Source organism: Adiantum capillus-veneris, chromosome 1, assembly GCF_014529385.1.
Source record: "Adiantum capillus-veneris isolate H3 chromosome 1, ASM1452938v2, whole genome shotgun sequence".
NCBI classification, from domain to species: domain Eukaryota; kingdom Viridiplantae; phylum Streptophyta; class Polypodiopsida; order Polypodiales; family Pteridaceae; genus Adiantum; species Adiantum capillus-veneris.
This window is the reverse complement of record NC_140931.1, coordinates 143782642-143806656: the sequence shown is the minus strand read 5'-3', so window position 1 is coordinate 143806656 and position 24015 is coordinate 143782642. Positions and strand designations below refer to the sequence as shown.

At 45.0% G+C, this 24015-nt stretch overlaps 1 protein-coding gene and 1 pseudogene across 1 annotated transcript in view; one reads left to right on the top strand and one right to left on the bottom strand.

The window, feature by feature from the left end:
- Positions 1–24015, top strand: part of TRM82 (Transducin/WD40 repeat-like superfamily protein) — a 64584-nt gene that overhangs the window by 19735 nt on the left and 20834 nt on the right. The window lies entirely within an intron of this gene.
- Positions 17811–19508, bottom strand: LOC147465720 (uncharacterized; annotated as a pseudogene).

Genomic DNA, 24015 nt, shown 5'->3' with positions numbered 1-24015 from the left:
TGGTAACAATGGTAACTTCTTCTAACCAATCTTCCAACAGTCTCTCAGAAAAGAATTCTCCCAATGAACCTAAGGGTAAGGCTAACACAATTGCTAAATCTAATCTTACTCCAGATGAAAAGGTAGCACAAGAAATTGTAGGAGGATACATCACGTCGGAAGAGCAAAGCACTTATTCTAAGGAAGGTTGTTGTTTTCATTGTCACATTAAGGGTCACATAAAAAGAACATGTCCTAAGCTTGAATTGAATGAAGCACTGCAACGAGAGCAAAAAGGACACGTAAAGTTGTAAACTTTACAATAGGGGAAAATCAATTCCTTCTTTCTGTGCATATCCTTTTGCAACCAATCTTGCTTTGTACTTGGGTTTTTCATCCACAATCTTAATCTTGTATACCCATTTATTAGGAAGAGCCTTTCTCCCTTTAGGCAATGGCACAAGATCCCAAGTATCATTTGCATGCAAGGATTTCATTTCCTCTTGCTTTGCAAGCTCCCACTTACTGCTTGACTCACATGATTTGACCTCTTTATATGTAAGAGGTTCACCCTCATCTGTCAATATTACATGATCCAAAGAGGGGTTAAATCTTTGCGGTTGCCTTCTCAAACGAGTTGACCTGCGTACCCAATGATCTACATTCTTAGGTAACGGTTCTACATTATAAGGAAACTCATTTTCAGCTCTATTATGCTGCTGAAAATCATTTTCAGCCAATTCAGGTGGCTGTCCATCCTCATTAGGAGCATCAATATCATATCCTACCTCTTCTGGCTCAAGGTTAACTGGCTGATTATCAATTTCAGCTTGCGGTAATGCATCATGAGGCTCTTTTTCAACATCAATGGATGGCACGGAAGGCTGAAATCTGACTGTTTGCTTGTCAGCATCAGATTTTGTAGCATTCTTAAGCAATTTTGCCTCATTGAACACTACATCTCGGCTGCGTATTACCTTTCTAAACCGTGGTAACCACACTCTATAGCCCATTTCACCTTCTACCTCATAACCTAGGAAGGCTCCTTTAATGGACTTCATATCAAGCTTTGTTCTCAAGTCATTGCGTACATGAACGAAAGCTTCGCAGCCAAATACTCTCAAATGATCATTAGAGGCAGGTTTGCCAGACCAAACCTCCTCTGGAATGTCATTTTTCACCGTACTATTAGGAGAGCGATTGCAAATATGAACTGCAGTTTTCAATGCCTTTCCCCAAAACTCTTAGGAAAGATTAGCGGTGGACAACATGCAACGCACTCTCTCGCATAAAGTACGATTATACCTCTCAGCCACACCATTAGAAGACGGATTATAAGGGGCTTTCCACTCCTTTTTAATCCCATTTTCATCACAAAAAAGCTGAAATTCAGTAGATACATACTCTCCTCCATTATCAGATCTGAGACATTTAAGCTTAGTACTCTTTTGCGTAGTAACAAAAGCATGAAACTTCTTAAAAGCATTAAAAGTCTCACTCTTACTTTTCAACAAATGCACCCATCCTTTCCTAGTATAGTCATCAATGAATGTAACAAAATACAATGCACCACCAAAACTTAACAGGCATAGTGCATATGTCACGAGGACGTGGCAGTTATTAACCATGTCACAAAGATGTGGCAACTGCTAACCTTGGTTGTTGGTTTCTTTCCAATGGGGTTTATTTTATTTGTTTTGAGACCCTCTTTTTGAAGTAGCATACGGTCGGACAATGTGAACGGTAGATTCACCCGCAGACGGGAAGTGGTCGGCACTGGAATTCGTATGGTAAGAGGATGTCTAGGCTCAGAGCAAGATCATATAGGTCCCCCTGTCGCACTTAGTAAGTTGGTGGATACTAGAAAGTGAACTCAATTCGTGGGAGCCCAACGGAAGCATCTCCTAAAATTTAGGGAACTGCTATTTTGGGCCGTGAAATGTGTTCGCGTCATTACCTCCGGTATGACTAGGGGAACATTTTACAACTCTGCCGCGAAGTCAACTGGGCAACCGGTCAGGATATTTTTAAGCGGCGAACCCGAAACGGGCAAATGCTTGTAAATGCGCCAAGTGTCACATTTTCGTGAACTTTCCTCCTACAGAAAAATGGGCGCTGATTTTTAAGTTGGGAGAGGCCTCATTATGCAATCTGTCACACAGGTTAAGAGCTATGGAGTGCTTCCTTTCCCTCTCATGTACAGTGTGGTGCTAGGAGTGATGCCCTGCACACTACACACTGCTCTCTCTCTCTCCCCTACGTGCAGTTATGTGATGCCCCACAAGAGGGCTCCTCATTTGACTGATGTACAGTTGTGTGGGTTCATGATTTTGTGCTGAGGCAAGAGCCTCCTTGAGCACGAATAGGGGTAGCTAGCTGCTACTCCAAAGTAGGCACTGGTGAGGGTCATAACCTCACCATACAGGTGCAAAATCAGCGCTGTGTATGCGTTGTAATTTTACTATTTTTCAGCCATACGGATGCAAGAACCTTTGGGAATCGTGCCCCACTGGCAGAGGACAGTTAGGGGACTGTTTGGGGCTGAAAACAGGGCAAAAACTAGTACATACAGCGTGTGGAATTTACTGTTTTTGGGCAGGAATCAGAGGGTATACGTCAGTAGAAGCGAGTTCTAGCAGGGGAATTGGTTTCGCGCAAGTTTAGGGGTTGTTATGTTGCCGAAATTTGGCCAAACAGGCGGTATCTAGTGGGATACAGTCAAAGGATTCCCAGGACTCTTCTTTGTACTTTACCCTCCTAAAGAATAAAGAAATACCGAAAGGGGCGCCAATTTTGGGGCCTACAGGTTGTCGGTGTCTGCTCGGAGCATTCTAGCTTCCGAGCCGTGTGTGTGATCAAGTATTAATTCCCGTCGTCGCAGGTTCTCTTTGCAAAGTGCTGTGTGTGTGTGTGTTTAAAGTAAAGAATTTTGGGTGAAAGCCAACGCCTACCGCCCTACGGGCCGGTTTCATGGTTCCATCGCCGGGACATCAATCACTTTTTCCTTAAAGAGTGAGCCTGGATTGTTTTGGGATAAAGACACACAGTGCAGGAACGCGGGGATTACACTATGGCCGACAAGGGGAAGGGAATTATGGAAGAGGGTTCCTCTTCAAAGGACAGGCAGGAGATTCCTATGGTTTTTGAGATTGGCGAGAGCTCACGGCCACGTCAGTCTGTACCTCCTATCAATGTGAATGTCCCTCCAGTAGTACAGGGCTTTATGACTGGGCAACTTGAGGATGATGCGTTCAAGACTCAGTTAGTTGCCGCGGTGAATGTCTTTTCGTAGCTGGTGCAGAATCCGAGGTTTATGGAGTTCTTGCAAGCGCCACCAGTGCAACAGCAAAATAGGCAACCTATGCCGCGTATGGAGCTTGTTGATGCTCAAGCCCAGGTACTTCATGTGGCGCAGGAGGAAAGGGAACACTCGCATGTTGCGGAGTCGGGGGCTCCAAAGCAGGTTCCTCCCGTGCTTGAACAGGTTGCTAGAACGCCTATTCCACAGGTTATGCCAGTTCAGCCCGCCACCTTTCAGAGCCAGCATGCTGTCTTGAATGGATAGGGAGCTGGATACCAGGCTATGCACTCAGTTTTTCCACCACCCACGGTACATCCTGGGTATTTCGGGGGTGGATCAGTGTTCCAAAGTATGGCTGGTTATGCGCCTGGAAGTCAGCCGTACATGCCAGGAACAATGTTCGGGGGTATGCAAGGCATCATGCCAAACCCCATGTATGGTAGTATCGGCATGCAGCAGGGTTTTCAGAGCAACCATGGCCAGTTTGGGGTGCCACAGGGTCATTTTGGCATGGTTGGTTTTTCTGGACAGCAGCCAGATATCGCACCTTTGACGCAAAATGTGAATGGCCGACACGTGCCGATCATGCCTACTACAGTGCCCATGTTGCAGACCATTCCGTATGACAACTTGGGGGCACTAGAGAAGCCGAAGGCTTACAAAGAAGGTGGTGCAGCAGTAAAGTTCAGTACCTTCAGTGGTTTCGAGGATAAGACAAAGGCCCTCACTTTCCTCCAGCAGTTTGATACAGCTTATGCGGGAGGGAATTTTATAGAGGCCTCGAAGGTCAGGAAAGCTGCCACTTTCTTAAAGGACAATGCGCGTACATGGTGGACGACATTGTTAATGCAAGGACAGGCACCCGCCACTTGGGTTTACTTCAAGCAAATGTTTGCATCTGCTTGGCTGTCAAATGAATTTGAAGCCGACGTCATGACAGATTGGCACCAGCTTACTTCAGCTTCATGCAAGAGCTTGCTGGAGTACAATAGGAGGTTTTGTAAAGCGTTACTCTCAGTGACCTCCTACAGATTTGTGCCACTGACAGAGCAGATAGAGAAGTACTGTTGTGGGCTGCCTAAAGGGCTTCGCGATTACTGTACAAAGAACAGAGTGGCTACCCTTACTCAACTTATGGAAGTTGTGAACACTGGTCTTGCCTTGTTGAAAGGAGAGGACAGTGGATTTCCAAGCAGTGATAAAGGAGGGCAGCAAAAGAAAAATTCAGCGAAGAAGCCCTTGGTGAAAACGGCTCTTGATGCGTCACAGGGGTCAGAAAAGGCCACCAAAGACAAGGATTCAGCCGGGACTTCTGGAGCGCAGGCAAAGAAACAAAAAAGGAAGCCTTTTGTGCACAAGTCGCTCGAGGAAAAGAAGATCCTAATGGCTGAGAACAAATGCTTTATATGCGAGCAGCCTGGTCACTTTTCTATCAACTGTCCACAAAGGAAAAGGCCAGTTGACTCAGAGGATAAAGAAGATCAGAAAGGCAAGAAGCCAAAACCCACGGCAGGTTTAGTGCCAGACATGGTGGGTGACAGGCCCAGCACAGATGCCAGTGAGTTATGCAGGGCATGGGGTAAAGTTAGGGATCAGACGGCACTCATCTTCTTTGATCCAAGTGCCAAAGCCAACTTTATCTCACCAGAGTTAGCTATGAAGCTGGGCATCAGAGCTGAAGAGATGGGGTACACAGCAGAGGCAAGGTTGGCATGTCCTGGCCACTCAGAGTGTGTTACTCCCATCATTGGAAAACTGCATCTGCATATTCAGTCGTATGTAGACACTGAAGAGTTTTACATCATGCCGCTAGAAGGTTGTGACGCCTTGTTGGGGATCCCGTGGATGTTCCGAGTGCATGGAGTCTTGGATGCCTACAACAAAAAGATCACTGTACAGCATAGGGGCAAAACTCACATCTTGGATGTAAAGCTTAAAGGAGAGTCAGTCCCTATTGTATCTGCTTCTGCTATCACTTCTATAATAAAGAATCATCTTTCTGTGTACTTGATTTTTGCACGTGATGTCTCAGATAGTGATCAGTCAAATTTATCTGTGTTAGATAAAGAAAGGTCAGCATTTTTGCAAAAGTTGAGTGACTGTTTTTCTGATTCATTACCGTCGCAATTGCCGCCAGAGAGACCTGAGGACCATCGGATAGATTTGGTGCCAGGGTGTAGCCCACCAAATAGACCTCTCTACAGGGTTAGTGCGGCGCAGCAGAAAGAGATTATGGGCCAGGTTGAGGAGTTATTAGAGAAGGGGCTGATTCAGCCTAGTTCTTCACCCTTTTGCTCCCCAGTGCTCCTAGTGCAGAAGAAGGATGGCTCATGGCGCATGTGTATTGATTACCGTGCGTTGAATAAGAATACCATCAAGAATAGGTTCCCTATTCCTAGAATTGATGATATTCTCGATCGTTTAGAGGGTGCTGCAATTTTCAGCAGGATAGACCTTAAGAGTGGGTACCATCAGATTCGTATAAGGCCAGAGGATGTGCACAAGACTGTGTTTAGAACGACATTTGGTCTTTATGAGTTTCTAGTGATGCCGTTTGGGCTAACAAATGCTCCTGCCACGTTCAACAAAATGATGGACCGGATTTTCCGCTTGCATCAACAGTTTGTTGGAACGTTCTTCGATGACATGATAGTGTATTCGAAGAATGAAGAGGAGCATAGGCGTCACTTGACCATTGTGTTCGAAGAGCTGCGCAGTCACAGGTTACTTGTCAATCCTAAGAAAAGTGAATTCTTCCTCGAAGAGATCCACTTTCTGGGCCACATAGTCTCAAAGGATGGTGTTAGAATGGATCCCGCAAAGGTCGAAGCTATCAAGACATGGCCAGACTTGAAGACTGTGCACGATGTCAGAAGCTTCTTGGGATTGTGTTCCTACTATAGAAGGTTTATCAGAAATTTTGCAGAGATAGCATCGCCTCTTCACGCATTGCAAAAGAAAGAGGTCACTTTCAGATGGACCCAAAAAGAGATTTCAGCTTTTAGTTTCTTAAAGGAAAAGTTGACTTCAGATCCAGTTATTGTTTTGCCAGATCTCAGGAAGTCATTTGTGGTCCAGTGTGACGCGTGTGGTAGTAGCATCGGAGCAGTGCTAATGCAAGATGGACGGGTAGTAGCTTATGAAAGCCGAATTTTGCAAGGGCCAGAGAGGACTATGCAAGTCTATGAGAAAGAGCTCTTGGCCATGATTCATGCGCTTTCTAGCTGGAAGCACTACCTCTTAGGTGCTGATTTTGTTGTCCAAACAGATCACTAGACCTTGCGATACTTCTTGACACAGTCAAAGTTATCCGAAAAGCATATGCGATGGGCAAACATTCTTTCCATGTTCCACTTCCAGATTATGCATGTGGAAGGCAAGAAGAATGTTGTGGCTGATGCGTTATCAAGAAAGCCACAAATTTCAGCTGTGCCAATTCCTTATCATCATGAGCTAGATGACATGAAGGAACAGTATACTGCTGATGAAGATTTTGCAAGGATCTTTGAATAGTTACAAGAGGGGCAACATCACGAGCACTACCTCCTCAGAGATGGTTTTATGATGATGCATGGCAGACTTTGTGTCACTAGGCCACTGCGACATAAGGTGATGGAAGAGAGTCATGTCCCACCGTATGTAGGGCATCGTGGCATTGATGCAACAGTTAAAGTGGTAGAGACATTCTTCTATTGGCCTACCTCGAGGAGAGATGTGGATGCCTTTGTGCGAGCATGCATAGTTTGCCAAAAGGTCAAGTTTGACAGGCAAAAGGCACCAGGGTTGTTACAACCACTGCCGATTCCGGATAAGCCATGGGAAAGCATTGCTATGGACTTTATCTTTGATCTTCCAAGAACGCCAACAGGGAATGATGGTATATGGACCATTATCTGCAGGTTCAACAAGCAGGCCCATTTTATCCCTGTCAGGAAGAAGATAAAATCTGATCAGATGGTACGCTTGTTCATGTACAATGTGTTTAAGTACCATGGTATGCCACAATCGATTATCAGTGATCGTGATCCTCGCATGACCAGTTTGTTCTGGAGAGGATTGTTTGAGAACATGGGCACTACGCTCAAGTTTTCGTCTTCGTTTCATCCACAAACTGATGGACAGCTGCTGAAATGCTATGTGTCAGATAATAAGGGCAAGTGGGAACAGTATTTGCCTATGCTTGAGTATGCGTACAATAATACGGTGCATTCATCTACTGGCAAAGCACCTTTTGAGATTGTTGAAGGCTGCAAAAAGGTTCCTCCCATTTTGCATACAAAGCACAAGATCTTTGAGGCAGATCGATATGTTGAGAACATGGATGAGATGTATAAGAAAATTAAAGTTGCCTTGGAGAGGACTCAGGCAAAGCAGAAAAAGGCTGTTGATCGTCACCGTCGTGAATTGCTACTATCACCTGGTGATTGGGTTCTGTTAAGGTTCGAAAAGGCAAGGTTAAAGAAGATGAAGGGCAAGGAACGGCTGTTTCCTAAGCTCAACATGCGTTACTATGGGCCTTTTTAAGTGCTTGACAAGATCAGCGATGTGGCTTACAGGCTGAAATTGCCTGATGCATGGAAGATTCATAATGCGTTTCACGTGAGTCTTCTAAGACCCTTCGTGGGTGATGTGCCAGAAGATATGCCAGATGAGGATCAAGCAGAAGTTGAGGAACTTGATGAGATCTTGGTACCTGAGCAAGTTTTGGCACATAAGGACAGAAAAGTTAAAGGACAAGTTGCAAGACGCTATTTGGTGAAGTTCAAGAACTATCTGTCTATGGATGTAAAGTGGATGGAAGAGTATGAACTGTCAGAGTCACCATATGTATTGCAGCTTTACCTTGAAGCCTTTGGGTTACAGCCTACTTATGCCCCAACCCAACGTGTGCAAAGGAGGGGTAATGATAGAGCTAGTACATCAAATGTACATATGAATTCAGCGCCATAGATGGAAATGGCAAAAGTATGAAGGTCTCATTAAGTCATTTGTATCTATGGATGTTACGACCTTTCTTGCGGATACATGCGATGATAAAAGAGTGTTAATAGCACAAGATCATCAATGGCGTGTATTTATGGTATGCAATCGAGGACGTTTGCGATTTCAAGAGGGGGGTATGTCACGAGAACGTCGCAGTTATTAACCATGTCACAAAGATGTGGCAACTGCTAACCTTGGTTGTTGGTTTCTTTCCAATGGGGTTTATTTTATTTGTTTTGAGACCCTCGTTTTGAAGTAGCAAACGGTCGGACATTGTATGGCCAATGTGAACGGTAGATTCACCCGCAGACGGGAAGTGGTCGGCATTGGAATTCGTATGGTAAGAGGATGTCTAGGCTTAGAGCAAGATCATATAGGTCCCCCCGTCGCACTTAGTAAGTTGGTGGATACTAGAAAGTGAACTCAATAAAGGCCTAAAGTCAAGGTGTGACTACCAACTGAAAGTATCCAATACTTGGGCCACATTGCACTTTTGGATGCGGTCCCAATGAGGATAGATGGTCAGAAGACCAGTGGGAGCCCAACGGAAGCATCTCCTAAAATTTAGGGAACTGCTATTTTGGGCTATGAAATGTGTTCGCGTCATTACCTCCGGTATGACTAGGGGAACATTTTACAACTCTGCCGCGAAGTCAACTGGGCAACCGGTCAGGATATTTTTAAGCGGCGAACCCGAAACGGGCAAATGCTTGTAAATGCGCCAAGTGTCACATTTTCGTGAACTTTCCTCCTACAGAAAAATGGGCGCTGATTTTTAAGTTGGGAGAGGCCTCATTATGCAATCTGTCACACAGGTTAAGAGCTATGGAGTGCTTCCTTTCCCTCTCATGTACAGTGTAGTGCTAGGAGTGATGCCCTGCACACTACACACTGCTCTCTCTCTCCCCTACGTGCAGTTATGTGATGCCCCTCAAGAGGGCTCCTCATTTGACTGATGTACAACTGTGTGGGTTCATGCTTTTGTGTTGAGGCAAGAGCCTCCTTGAGCAGGAACAGGGGTAGCTAGTTGCTACTCCAAAGCAGGCACTGGTGAGGGTCATAACCTCACCATACAGGTGCAAAATCAGCGCTGTGTATGCGCTGTAATTTTACTGTTTTTCAGCCATACGGACGCCAGAACCTTTGGGAATCGTGCCCCACTGGCAGAGGACAGTTAGGGGACTGTTTGGGGCTGAAAACAGGGCAAAAACCAGTAAATACAGCGTGCTGAATTTACTGTTTTTGGGCAGGAATCAGAGGGTATACGCCAGTAGAAGCGAGTTCCAGCAGGGGAATTGGTTTCGCGCAAGTTTAGGGGCTGTTATGCTGCCGAAATTTGGCCAAACAGGCGGTATCTAGTGGGATACAATCAAAGGATTCCCAGGACTCTTCTTTGTACTTTACCCTCCTAAAGAATAAAGAAATACCGAAAGGGGCGCCAATTTTGGGGCCTACAGGCTGTCGGTGTCTGCTCGGAGCATTCTAGCTTCTGAGCCGTGTGTGTGATCAAGTGTTAATTCCCTTCGCAGGTTTCTTTGCAAAGTGCTCTGTGTGTGTGTGTTTAAAGTAAAGAATTTCGGGTGAAAGCCAACGCCTACCGCCCTACGGGCCGGTTTCATGGTTCCATTGGAGTGAATCAGATCAAGAGGATTAGCTTTGCGAGAGACAGAGTAATAAGGGGATTTCTTTTGCTTTCCATAAAGACAATCGTTACAAAAATCCAAGTTTTTGCCTTTTACATCAACCCTCTTCAAAGAGGAAAGCACATTGATACCCTTTTGGCTCATATGGCAAAGTCTCTTATGCCACAATTTTGTGTGTGAAGCAACTTCATTAACAACAAGAAACTTGTCAGGCAAAGCTTTGCATAGAAGATAGTACAAAGTACCTCTTTTAGACCCTTTTGCAACAAGCATAGAGCGCTTAAGCAACTTCCGTGAACCCCCCAGCAAAGATGGTAGTATAACCATGTGCATCTAACTGGCCAACAGATAGCAAACTTTTCTTAATGCCTGGTACAAACATGACATCATTCAACACAAGCTCTTGACCATTGTTAAGAGCCAAACGAATAGTACCCATTCCCTCAATACTGCAAGCAAAATTATCACCAAGGTACACCTTGCTATAATTGCCTGCAGCATATGTAGCAAAACACTCCAAAGATGGAGTCACATGGAATGAAGCACCAGAATCCACTATCCATGACTGGAATAGGCCATCATTAGCACTGAACAATGCATCAATGACATCTTTCTTCGAGATAAGCATGTCTTTTGCATTAGCTATGACCACATCTGAGGGGCATAAAGCCGCAACCAAGATTTCCTCAACGTCTGACAACTCCTCAATGACCACACTAGAGGATACATTTGCATTCTCAGCATCCTTGGAGGAATCACCTGCTGCAATTTATTTCCCTTTCTTCTTCTTATCTTGTGTTTCCTTCTTCCTTTCCTGCTCTTTCTTAAAATACAATCGGGCTTCTTGTGACCCTTTCTGCCACATTGATAACAAGTGACATCCTTATCTTTTGTCTTGCTCTTACTTCTATTTTGAGTCGTGTTACCCGCATCACGCTTTGATTTCTACCTCTTGCATTGTAGGCATAATTGCCACCTTTCCCACTAAACTTGCGTCTAATCTCTTCATTGAGAATAGACCCTCTCACACCGTCATAAGTGAGGGTGGGACTGTTGCTCAAGGAGACAACCAAAATTTCCCAATTATCTGGCAATGTCATAAGCAAGAAAATAGCTTTCAGCTTATCATCGAATTGCTAAAGTCCACTGTCCTGTAACCGACTCAACACACTTGTAAAAGTACTCAAATGCTCAGAAGCTGACTTCGAGTTATCAAGCTGTATATTCACCAACTTTCACATCAAATGCACCTGGTTTATAGGCATGGTGTTTTCATAATTGGACTTTAGCTTTTGCCATATTGCATAAGCAGAGTCCAAACGCTTGATGTCCGTAAAAATGTCATCATTGATAGTCATTTTGATGTAGGCCATAGCCTTCTTATTTAACCTGGCCCACTCTTCGTCAGATAAACCTGGTGGCTTGTTCTGTTCCAATGCATCTTCACAATCTTTTAAGAAAAGGATACCTTGCATGCGTTCTTGACAAAGATCAAAGCCTTGACCATCGAACCGTTTGATTTCCATCAAACTTTTAGTGTCAGATATGGAAGAGGAAGAAGCCATCTTAATTCAACCACAAGTGTGTATACAAGGGAGATGCAATAGGCTGAAAATTTCAGCAAATAGTAGCAACCACAAGACTTTGCATACAAAGAGCCACAGTTTCTTTACATGAAACGTTCCAAGTCTGAAATTTCAACTGAAATGTGCAATTTCAAGCACTTGTACTCAGCTTTTCACTCAATTTGTCGCGACAAACATCAATACATGTGATCCCACAACTTTGGTACACTTGCGTATTGCTGTTTTAACCTGTAATAACCTGTAAATCACCTGTTTTGACCTGAAAACAGACTAAACAGTCTGTTTTGGACTGTTTTGGCAGTTTTGGTGACCTTTTCGACCCTGGAAACAAGGGGCTTTGCGATGAAACCGAAATTGAACGCAGGAGAGTAAATTTAACTCGCTGTCCAGTAGACTGCGCAAGGCTGTTTTGAAACCCTAGGGCTCTGATACGAGTTGAAAGTGCGAAGTAGAAGATATCGGTAGGTGCGCGTCGCGATGTAGTGCTGGATTGGGGCAAGAAGCAGGAGGCATAGAGCAGCAGAGAGCTAGCCTAGAGATTGAAGCAGGGCAAGAGAGAGAGCTCACGTTTTTGGGAAAAACTTAATAAGCGAGTTTTGGGTTTTCCCACTTCTATTATAAGTGACTTAAAAAAAATGTGTCCAAGTTCGCATTAAGTTCAATGCGAACTTGGACAAAGTATAAAAATGTAAAAAAAGAGGTTATTTAGGCCTTTAATCCAACATGTGTGTGTGAGGGTCCAGCTTTATTTTAATCCTTTATGTCACTTGGGGCCCCATCGGACGGGGTCCCCATAAGTTGGTAGGACTTCTTCTTCTGCTACTTGTTCTTCTTAGGGTTTAGGCCCCTCGGCCAAGATATGCAAGTTGGCTCCATTCTACACGTTAGCAGTTTGTGACATTCCCCCTTCTTGAAAGAAAGTAACTTGATTACAGCATATCTGCAAAACAACTCAAGTTAGCTCAAAATTTTTTCCGAGGATCATTTCAAGGGACAATGAGTTTGCTTTTTTTTTTTTTGTTAAGAGTTAGCTTCTCCTCTCGGCTCTTTTGTTAAGGAGTTGGCTTCTCCTTTTGTCAAGATCGGAACTCTTAATATTCTGGCGTAGTAAAATTAGCCATCACACTCAGACCGCATTGATCTTCCGTGGGTGTCTTGATGCACTAAGATTACATACCCATACAATCTCATCCAATTAGGAATATTCAGTAGTTGGCACATCACAATGCAACACAAATGCTCACATATGCATGTTACAAGACACAACAAACAGCGCCACTGAGCACTCTTTTGAGACAAACGGTCTGCAGTATGAAGGTACTCAATGACTACCTCGTCACTCCCCCCGCAAATAACGTAAAAAGGTTCGGGCCATGAGCTCAGAGGACTGTACAACCAAACGCTCCCCAGACCGCAGTCTGCGTCGCTTGGATGTTCAAGCATACAACCACCAATCGCTCCCTAGGCATCGCTTGCGTCGTTTGGAGGTTATCTAGCATACAACGGAACGCTCCCCACGCATCGACTTGGGTCGTTCCGAGGTTTTCAAACATACAACGAAATGCTCCCCAGGCATCAGCCTGCGTTGTTCCGAGGTTTCAAACATACAACGAAACACTCCTCAGGCATCGGCTTGCGTCGTTCTGAGGTTTTCAAACATACAACGAAACGCTCCCTAGGCATCGGTCTACGTCGTTCCGAGGTTCAAACAATACTAAAACATTATTTCTTACTTCTCCACTCGGGAGTAAAATCACCAATCAATGAAACCACTATTAAAACCAGAGTCAAACAACTTAAATCGGCATCAAGACAAGTTCAAAACCGATACCATCCATTTCAAATAAATTTCAAACAGAATTACCAAACAAGTACTCAAACAGAACTCAAACAAAATTCAAACTTAAAAAGAAATTTCGACATTGATCGAGCTTTGAAAAGTCGACTGACTTTCTATCCTGAAACTTGCACCAAAAAATTAGGGTTAGGTTCTTTCCATAAGGTCGTAGCCCAGCATATCATGGTCCATCAGCTCTTGGACTGACAGTGTTTCTTTGGCGGCGATGGTAGTCCCAAGATAGCAATCGCACTGGACCTCCAAGGTCATCTGCTCGTGAAGAGACATCTACCGAGAGATGTCGAGAAATTTCAACTTATAATGTGCTAGGGTTTAGCATATTAGAATACTCCACTCTGCCAGAAGTTGCAATCCGAAAAAAGATGTCAAAAACCATATAACTTCGGGTAAAAATTTTCTTGGAAGCTTGCCAAGTCCTTGGAGTGTGCGGCTTGGTAGCTATAGAGATCAACATCTGGATGGCACTGCCTTTGAGAAAAACATCAGCTCTAAACAAATCTTGGATCCTTCTCTTGCAAGTGATCTTTATGGCTTATGCCTTGTAAGACATGAGCGGTGAAGACGGGAGTGCGCCCAATGCACGATGAAGTAAGGGTGGGAGTGGCTAATAAGTCCGGGGTCCGAGCACAAAGCTAAAATTTCCAATGAACTTTGGGAGTGCGATCTTGCTTTGTCTGCTCTTTTGTAGGACCGGTATTCTTTCAGAAAAGCATACGCTTAATGCTCTGATACCACTATCACAAGACGGGCACCGCGTGCCAATAGAAAAGAACAGACTGAACAGACTTTTAGCACTTCAATAACAATTAAACTGAGAGAGATAGACGACACGCGACATGGAGTGGCGGAATTGCACCCCAAAGAGTATTTGCTCCAAACCTTGGCGCCCCTTTCTGTATTTCTTTATATTGCATCAACACAATACAAGCTGGTACTCCAGACTTTGCACCTTCTCCAGGAAGCATGCCAGAGAATGAGTCCTTGCACATATTTAAAGGCCCTTGGCCTATGAAAAGCAGTTTACATGAAAAGCCTTCAAACTCAAAAGCTTCTGGTCCAAAAGCAATGCCAAAAAGCTGCTAGCTTAAATCACGGAATTTCGTACAACTGCCACGTTAGCAGTTAGCATAAAACGCGGAAATCCGTACAGCCTGCCACATCAGCACTGTCAATGTAATTTCTGGAAATCTACCACGTCATCAGTTCCACGCTTTGTGTGTGTGGGGGTCCAGCTTTATTTTAATCCTTTATGTCACTTGGGGCCCCATCAGACGGGGTCCCCATAAGTTGGTAGGACTTCTTCTTCTATTACTTGTTCTTCTTAGGGTTTAGGCCCCTTGGCTAGGATCTGCAAGTTGGCTCCATTCTTGAGGGCTTTGACACGTCAGCAGTTTGTGACAGACTGTTCTTGACCAGATTTTTGCTAGTACTTGGAGACTTATGACCCAAGGAAATCTTGAGGTTGTCAAGCTTGACGCATTATGCACATTGTTGTTGCAAGAGTCACTTTAGAAAAAAAGGGCTTAATAGCGTGCAATTGAACAGGCCTTTATTGTTGCTTAAAGAAAAAGTGGTAACAACAATGTAGCCACTTCTCCTGGTTCTTTTGAGTGGTAAATGACCTGTTCCTAGTGGTTCTACTAGGAACACTTCATCTGGTAATTCTGGTGAAAAGGGCAAAAACAAAGATGCGTTGCCATTATTTTAAAGTTGAGGATCATTTGATGAAGCAATGTCCAAAATAGAAGACAAAAGACGCCAAGAAGAAAGAGGTTGGTTCCACCACAAGTGCAACAATTGTAGAGTCTTTTGTGGAGGAGATTGTGATGCTGATGTAGATACAGAATGGGCTTTTACGGTGCAGAGTGCACTTATGATCCTCCTGTCCATGATGGATGTATGTTAGTTGCTGCAGATGCTCATGTGTAGCACTTTGATAGTGGTGCTACAAAGCACATTACCTCTCATCATGACTTGTTTACCTCTCATGAGGATGTCCCTCATGGGAATACAGTCACTTCTGCCAACAATGCCTCTTATCCGGTCCATGGATTTGGAAAGATTGTGTTGACTGCTGCAAATGGCAATTCTTTCACACTTGTTGATGCACTGTATGTACCTAGGATAAAAAAGAATCTTTTGCTTGTATCTGCATTTACTAGACTTGGTCTTGTTGTCAAATTTGTGGATGACTGATGTAGAATTCATGATCTTAGTTTTGGTGATGAAATTGTTGCATGTGGCATTTTATGCCGTGGGCTGTATAAGCTCACTTTGTATGACAAGTGTGGGCAGAATTTTGCAAATGCAGTTGTGGATTCAAAGGCTCTTTCAGTTGCAAATCTTTGGCATGGACGTTTTTGGGCATCTGAATTTTCCTAGTTTGCTGTGTTTGTAGAAATCTGAGATGGTCGCGTCTTTGCCGCCTCTTGAAGCACCTGCCAAACATGTTTGTGAAGGCTGTATTTTGGGTAAGATGCAGCGTTCGAAGTTTCCAGAGGATGGTTCAGTTAGGGCTACATGCAGATTGCAGCTTGTGCATAGTGCTGTTTGTTGGCCCATGCAAACTCCGTCCTCAGGCAATTACCTTTACTACGTGACTTGTATTGATGATTACTCCAGACACGTTGGAAAGGAGAAGTCGGAAAACCACCAGCACACTTGATGACAGCCTCTCTATAGCCCAGTGATCTTACAGCACCCCTATCCCCTGCTTAACACACACCCCGATGCACAATCTGCAATCTACTATTGACCAAGCTCAGACTCGAACATCTCCAACTATATACACTAACACCAAGCATATCAGCGAGGTTCTTGCCTATAACCCTTTTGAGCACCTTCACATCAACAATAGCATTTCAAAATCAACTAACATTCACACAATATTGCAGAATCTCTAACATTCACCTATTCCGTCTAAGCTTGCACCCAATTTATGCATCTAACACCAGTAAACACTTCGATATCAATGGCCTACACTGCATTCACATAGAAGGCACCAACACAAAAAACCATCCGAGTCCACGAGATCACCATAAGCATGAGAGTGCGGTAGGAGATTGACACAATTTGCAGAGAAACAGGCAATTATCACTACTAAATCCTGCAAAAGGAGGTGTATAATGATGGGCTTAATGGAAAAAAATCCTCCTTTGCTTTCGATTCTCTACACCTGACCCTCTGAGCTCTCGCTTGGACCCGCCTCCCGTCACCTCAAGGCGGCCTCCTCTTTGATGGCGCTCACTCAGCTTTCCTTCAGGGCTCGATGTTGCCCACCCCCTTTGTTCACCACCCGTCGGCTGGTCAACCCTCGGCACTCAGCCCTCGTAGCCAGCTGCGACCCCCTCCTCTCTCCTCTGCATGGCGCCACCACTTGGCCCACTGTCATCCTCAGCCACCCTGCTGTCCAGTGCTCAGGCCCGCCACCCCTTCCTGTAGCGGATCTGCTTCCTTCGTATCCTTACCATGCAGCCCATGGCCGCCTGGCCTCTCCCTTTGCTCTCCCTCTGTAACACCCCGTGGCGGTCCTCTTCAATCGCCTTGCTGCCCTGCCCGCCACAGATGGCGCACCCCTGGCTGCCTTCAACTCATGCAGAGCCCAAGTGGCCGTGCTTTCCTTCAGGAAGCCCGTCACCATGCATCCACTGCAGCTCGCTTTTTTTTTATATTAATAGCTTTTAAAAGCTTTTGGGCTTGGCCCCCCTTTCACACGGTCGCATGCTTCCAATTGTCGATGTCCACCTCGAGAGCAATCCACATAAAATTGAGCAAAGACAAGGCCGCCCATCTACAAGAGACGGTTTCTCCATGGTATAGCCTTGCCGAATAGACCCAAACTTGAAGCTGTACGAAACACCAAAAAACCAGACACTTCGAGCCTTCTCACTTCCCCCGATCAGTAGTGCTAAAACTTGCCCTGACCTTCGAACAACCACATTTAGCATACACATCCTGGCAATGCTGGGCATACCTTGCATCAAATAGCCGCTGAAGCACTTTGCCATCTGCTTGCAAATATCCATGTACAAGCTTTCGAGCTCTCCCTGGGCTGACCAAAACTGGGTGCACCATCATTGCCCACCCCCTCGTTGAGCATTCATGCTCAACCATAATTATTTAGGTAAAATAGTACTGCATAGAGAGAATGATATAACATAGCTACATAGACTGCATAAGAAAAATGATGATAATGGCTATATAAATAGGATAGGAATAGATAGAAAAGCATTTGCTACTGCATCACCCTCCAGGGTTAAATGGAAAGCTCGAAGCTTCCCCAATCATAGTGTACACTGTAGGCTCCGCTTGGATCAAAAACAAAACAATGGCCATGGCCATCCACCTGTAAAACATGCATATCCAAGCCTTCCTTTGCACTTGTAGGCCAATAAACTCGCCACCCCTCCAGCTCTTTATAGCTTGGAAGCTTCTTCACCCTGTATCCATAATCCTTCCATCTAACCATAAGCATACTTCTGATCACTTGAAACACCTGTACCATAAACCGCTATCATGCCATCTGCTAGAGAACCCTCCATATGATCATCTTTATCACATGAGCATGGAAACCTACATAGTACACCCTGCAAAGCAACCTGGAACAACATAGCTATCAATAGCATCACATAAAATAGCAAGACCCTGCCATTTGCCTCCACCTGCTACATAGCCAAGCAAACCTGATCCCTTTGCAAACCTGTATCCAAACCCTCTGAAAATGGCTTCCAGGCCAACTTTTCATACTCAAGAGTATGACTTGCTCGAGCTTCAACCTGTTCAAATACCTCATCACCTGCAAAGTTGGCAGCACCTTCTTCGTTGCATGGAGCCTTGCTCTCATAGGCTGCACTTGTATCAGCTTCCATAGAGTCATCTGTCGGAGCTAACTCTCCACGGCTACACACAAACTCTGAAACTTCAAAGCACACCTCTACATGCCCATCAAGGCAAGGTTGCCCCACCCCCTGCATAGACAAATCAACTTGACATACCTCCGCTTCTGCTTCTAGCTTCTGCAAGCCATCCTCAAAAACCTGTTCTTCAACTAGGTCTGATCCACAATCAAACCATACCTCTTCCTCCAATAGGGACTCACCATCACACGGCATTTGATAGGGCTGCTCGACTGGCAGATTCACACAAGACATTTCCACACCTGCACTATGCTTCTCCTCGACCTTCAAATGACTGGCAGGCAACTTGCATACATTTTTTTCCACTTCATCTACATGAAAAACATCATAAGTTTCATACCTAGAGGACATGGACTCCGTCTCCCACATGCTATCTGTGTCCAAACTGTTGCTAGAGCTATGAGAACTGTCGGACTCCTCTTTGGAACTTGCCAATTCTTGGACCACTGTTGCCTTCCTCATTGCTGGCTCTAGAACTGACACCTCTTCTTTAAGATCTTTTACCACCTCGCTCTCTTGAGGAAGCAAACTGGGTGGCACCCTGAATACACCTCTCTGCACCTTTTGAGCCCTGGTTGGCACTTCTTCTACCTCTTCTAGCCTGGCATCAGCTTCACGTGCTTTGATCACATTCATATCAACAAAAAAAGGAGCTTTTACCTCTTGCGGCTCTTCAATCTGTTTGGACCTAGGTCCACAGGTTGTCATGATTGCCGACTGTAGCAATCCTGCCTCCATCTTCTTCTTCATCTTTCGACTCTTCGCTCCGGCGACTCTGACGGCTTCATCAAAGGTCCTTGGATCTTCATAACCCACCCTCTCACGAACATAAGGATGCAAACATGATAGAAACTTTTCCATCTTAAAGAATCCCACATTGGTTGCTTGGGTAGCAGCCACAAAATCCCCCCAAAAAGCTTCAAATTTATCAACAAAAGCATAAAAACTTGCACTTACGTCCTGCTGCAATCCTTTGAGCTTTGCATCTGCTTCGGAAGCCGACACCACTTTTCGATACCTTTGTAGAAAGTGCTCTCGAAATCCGATCCAAGTCTGCTTGTGTGCATCTTCTAAGCCATCAAACCAAACTTTTGCTTTACCTCGCAACACCAAAGGTAGAGTTTGAAGCTTCGCCTCATCACCTGGCATCTGCAATACTGCCAGCATATATAGCTCAAAACCGGCAAGCCAATCATTTGCATCCTCATCTCCTTTGAACACCGGACCAAATTCCTGTTTCATCTTGATTCACAAACACTCGGTCAAGAAGCAATCAGTGGATCCTCAGTGGGGGCACCACAAGATGGAAAGGGGGAAGTCGGAAAACCACCAGCACACTTAATGACAGCCTCTCTATAGCCCAGTGATCTTAGAGCATCCCTATCCCCTGCTTAACACACACCCCCGATGCACAATCTGTAATCTACTCTTGACCAAGCTCAGACTCGAACATCTCCAACTATATACACTAACACCAAGCATATCAGCGAGGTTCTCGCCTATAACCCTTTTTAGCACCTTCACATCAACAATAGCTTTTCAAAATCAACTAACATTCACACAATATTGCAGAATCTCTAACATTCATCTATTCCGTCTAAGCTTGCACCCAATTTATGCATCTAACACCAGTAAACACTTCGATATCAATGGCCTACACTGCATTCACATAGAAGGCACCAACACAAAAAACCATCCGAGTCCACGAGATCACCATAAGCATGAGAGTGCAGTAGGAGATTGACACAATTTGCAGAGAAACAGGCAATTATCACTACTAAATCCTTCAAAAGGAGGTGTATAATGATGGGCTTAATGGAAAAAAATCCTCCTTTGCTTTCGATTCTCTACACCTGACCCCGTGAGCTCTCGCTTGGGCCCGCCTCCCGTCACCTCAAGGCGGCCTCCTCTTTGATGGCGCTCACTCAGCTTTCCTTCAAAGCCCGATGTTGCCCACCCCCTTTGTTCACCACCTGCTGGCTGGTCACCCTCGGCACTCAACCCTCGTAGCCAGCTGCGACCCCCTCCTCTCTCCTCTGCATGGCGCCACCACTTGGCCCACTGTCATCCTCGGCCACCCTGCCGTCCAGTGCTCAGGCCCGCCACCCCTTCCTGTAGCGGCTCTGCTTCCTTTGTATCCTTACCATGCAGTCCATGGCCGCCTGGCCTCTCCCTTTGCTCTCCCTCTGTAACACCCCGTGGCGGTCCTCTTCAATCGCCTTGCTGCCGTGCCTGCCACAGATGGCTGCACCCCTGGGGCCTGGCTGCCTTCCACTCATGCAGAGCCCAAGTGGCCGTGCTTTCCTTCAGGCAGCCCGTCACCATGCATCCTCTGCAACTCGCTTTTTTTAATTATTAATAGCTTTTAAAAGCTTTTGGGCTTGGCCCCCCTTTCACACGGTCGCATGCTTCCAATTGTCGATGTCCACCTCGAGAGCAATCCACATAAAATTGAGCAAAGACAAGGCCGCCCATCTACAAGAGACGGTTTCTCCATGGTATAGCCTTGCCGAATAGACCCAAACTTGAAGCTGTACGAAACACCAAAAAACCCGACACTTCGAGCCTTCTTACTTCCCTCGATCAGTAGTGCTAAAACTTGCCGTGACCTTCGAACAACCACATTTAGCATACACATCCTGGCAGTGCCGGCCATACCTTGCATCAAATAGCCGCTGAAGCACTTTGCCATCTACTTGCAAATATCCATGTACAAGCTTTCGAGCTCTCCCTGGGCCGACCAAAACTGGGTGCACCAACGCATGGGTGTATCTGCTTAAAGCAAAGTCCGAAGTGTTTATGTGCTTTAAGCACTTTCTGGCTATGGTTGAAAATGTCTCTAAAATGTACTATGGACACCCTCTGTTCTAATCGAGGGGGGGAGTATATGTCTCATGAATTTAATGCATTTTTGGCTAGTCATGGGATAAAACACCAATGTACAGTGCCGTATACACCTCAACAAAATGGTGTTGCTGAGAGGAAAAACAGGTCACTTACGGAAATGACATGATATATGGTCAAAAGTCAAGCTTTGCCACATTCATTTTGGCTTGAGGCTACCATGTGTGCCACTTCTGTACTTAATAGGTGTGCTACAAAAGCTTTGCAGTCTATGAGTCCATATGAAGCATGGCATGATAGAAAGGCTTCTATTGATCACATGCATGTTTTTGGCTATTTGGTTTATGCTTTAGTGCCACAAACGCAACACAAAAAATTGGATGATAAGGCTATCAAATGCATTTTTGCTGCTGTTAATACTGAAACAGGTTGTACCATCCGCAAACAAAGCGTATCTTGGTTTGATGAGATGTTGTGTTTGTGGAAGATTCTGGCTAGCCCTTGCTATCATGTACTAGAGACAATAATGTAAGCTCATAGGACATTTATGACAGTTTGTTGCCTCTTTTCACTGGTGGAAATTTGAATGTAAATTCAAACGAGGCAAATGTACAGCCTACGGGGGTTTCTGAAAATGTTACAAATTAGCCTATTACTGATGTAGATGTACATGTTGTACTTGATGCGGAAAGGGTTGAGAATGAGCAAGCTAGAGGTATGCCAAAATGGCCGGTGCATACTTTGCGTGACAATAAATTTGATGCACCTTTGTCTAGTCGTACTCATTCAGGTTCTTGCTATGCATCTTATGCATTAGATTGCCATGGTTTGGATGTTTCCAGTTTATATGATGTTGAGGAACCTCTGCCTTTTGATGAAGTACAAAATTCTGAAAATTGGATGGTTTCCATGTAATCAGAATATGATGCACTTAAAAAAAATGACACATGGATGTTACTTTCAAGATGAAAGATTTGGGGTTGTTGCATCATTACTTGGGCATGCAATTTAAGCAATGTGATGGTGGTATTGCCTTGTGTTAGACAAGTTACATAGAGACATTGATATGTAAGTTTGGACTTGAGGACTGCAAGCCTATTGCCACTCCCATGGAGACAGGTTTGAAGTTGAGTCTTCATGATGTCACTCTTTACCAAACTGCTGTTGGATGCCTTATTTATGTATGCAACCTGAGGCCGGATATTCAGTTTGCAGTCTTATGCATAGCCCAGGGTCTAAGCATTGGTAGGCTGTCAAGTGGACCTTTTGCTACTTGAGTGGCACTTTACACCTTGGGTTGTTTTATCCCAAGGGGGGATCATTGCCGCCAGATTGGCCGCCATATTTACATGCTTTTTCGGACTCAGATTGGGCTGGTTGTTATGACACTTGAGTGTCCACGAGTGGTTTTTGTTTCATGCTCGGCAGTTCATGTATATCATGGTTGAGCAAGAAGCAACCTACTGTGGCCACTTCCAGTTGTGAAGCTGAGTACAGGGCAGTCTTCACAGCTACGATTGAGTGTGTATGGCTCAGACACCTTATGGCTGATTTGGGTGTTGGACAGGATACTGTTGTCAACATCATCTACACTAACAGTCAGAGCGCATTGGCAGTTGCAAGGAACCGAGTTTTTCATGCTCGCACAAAGCACATTGAGGTGCATTACCGCTATGTCAGGGAGAGACTCTCAGTAGGAGAGATCAACTTGGCTTATGTGCCTTTCACAAAGGCATTGTCTTGTGAGAAATTCGAAGCTTTTCGCAAAGCTTTGGGCTTACTTCCCTTTGTGGACCGATCATGTCCTCAGGGCATGGCACTGCCCTATACTCTATGTGCTAGCTCTCGTTCACCGCATCATTCCGAGGGGGGATTTGTTACCATATACATGTGGTAGGGATGTGTGTGAACAGACTTGGACCGTCGGGGCATTTTTTCCCTCACTAGGAGGTTTTTCCCCCCATGCATTGTATATACGCCCATCACTCTAGGGCTATCTCATCTTTCCATTGCACACTAAGTAATACTACTCTCTGTTGTGTGCCTTGAGCTTCCTTCATCTTCTCAAGCTGTGTGCGTTTCCCTGCAACCCTATTTCCAACACTCGTTTGCAAAAAAAGAGAGGCAACCGAGCTCTGATACTATTGTCACAAACGGAAGCGCACACGAATAATCAAGAAACTGAAAATAAATAGAAAGTTGAACAAACGAGACGAGAGAGAAGATCGACATAGTATTGGGGACCAAAAGATGGGTTGGTCCCCCCCCTTATAGAGAATCTTTATTCGGGGAGAATCTTTTTACAAGCACCCCTCCGTTCTAGTTCTTAGACTCGACGGTCGTTTCCTTCCCGGTTAGGAAAATCCAAGAGACGAGCTTCTATTCCAAATACCTTTGCCGTCTATGCTCCAAGCGTGAAGCTCCATAGGCCGTTTCGGAGTGTCATTCCGAAATCCCCAAGCATGGCCTCCTTGCTCCTTTCCGCAATGGAGTACCTGCAAAAAGCACAAACACAAAAACAACAATTTGTAAGAGCAACCTTCGTACTCCAACATCTCGCGATCACTTGTGATTCCGACATGGCAGGGTTTCTTTGTGCTAGTGCTGGCAACACTGGGCAGAGAGAGGGTGCTAGTGTTGCTTTTATAGGTTCTCGAGGGCGGCAGGAATAGCGAGTGAAGCTCTTGCAATAATAGCAGATGCATGTGGGACTGGATTAGCTCGGAGAGAGAGAAAATAGCTGACGGTGGCCTTATAGAGAGAGGAGAGAGAGTTAGCGTTGCCGTTGGGCTGTTTTTAGCCAATATGGGGGCGCCTCCTATTTTCTATGCTTTATTTTAATAAGTGGTTGCCCACTTATTAAGTGGGCAGCCGGTCACTTATTAAAAAGTGTGAATCTGTTTAA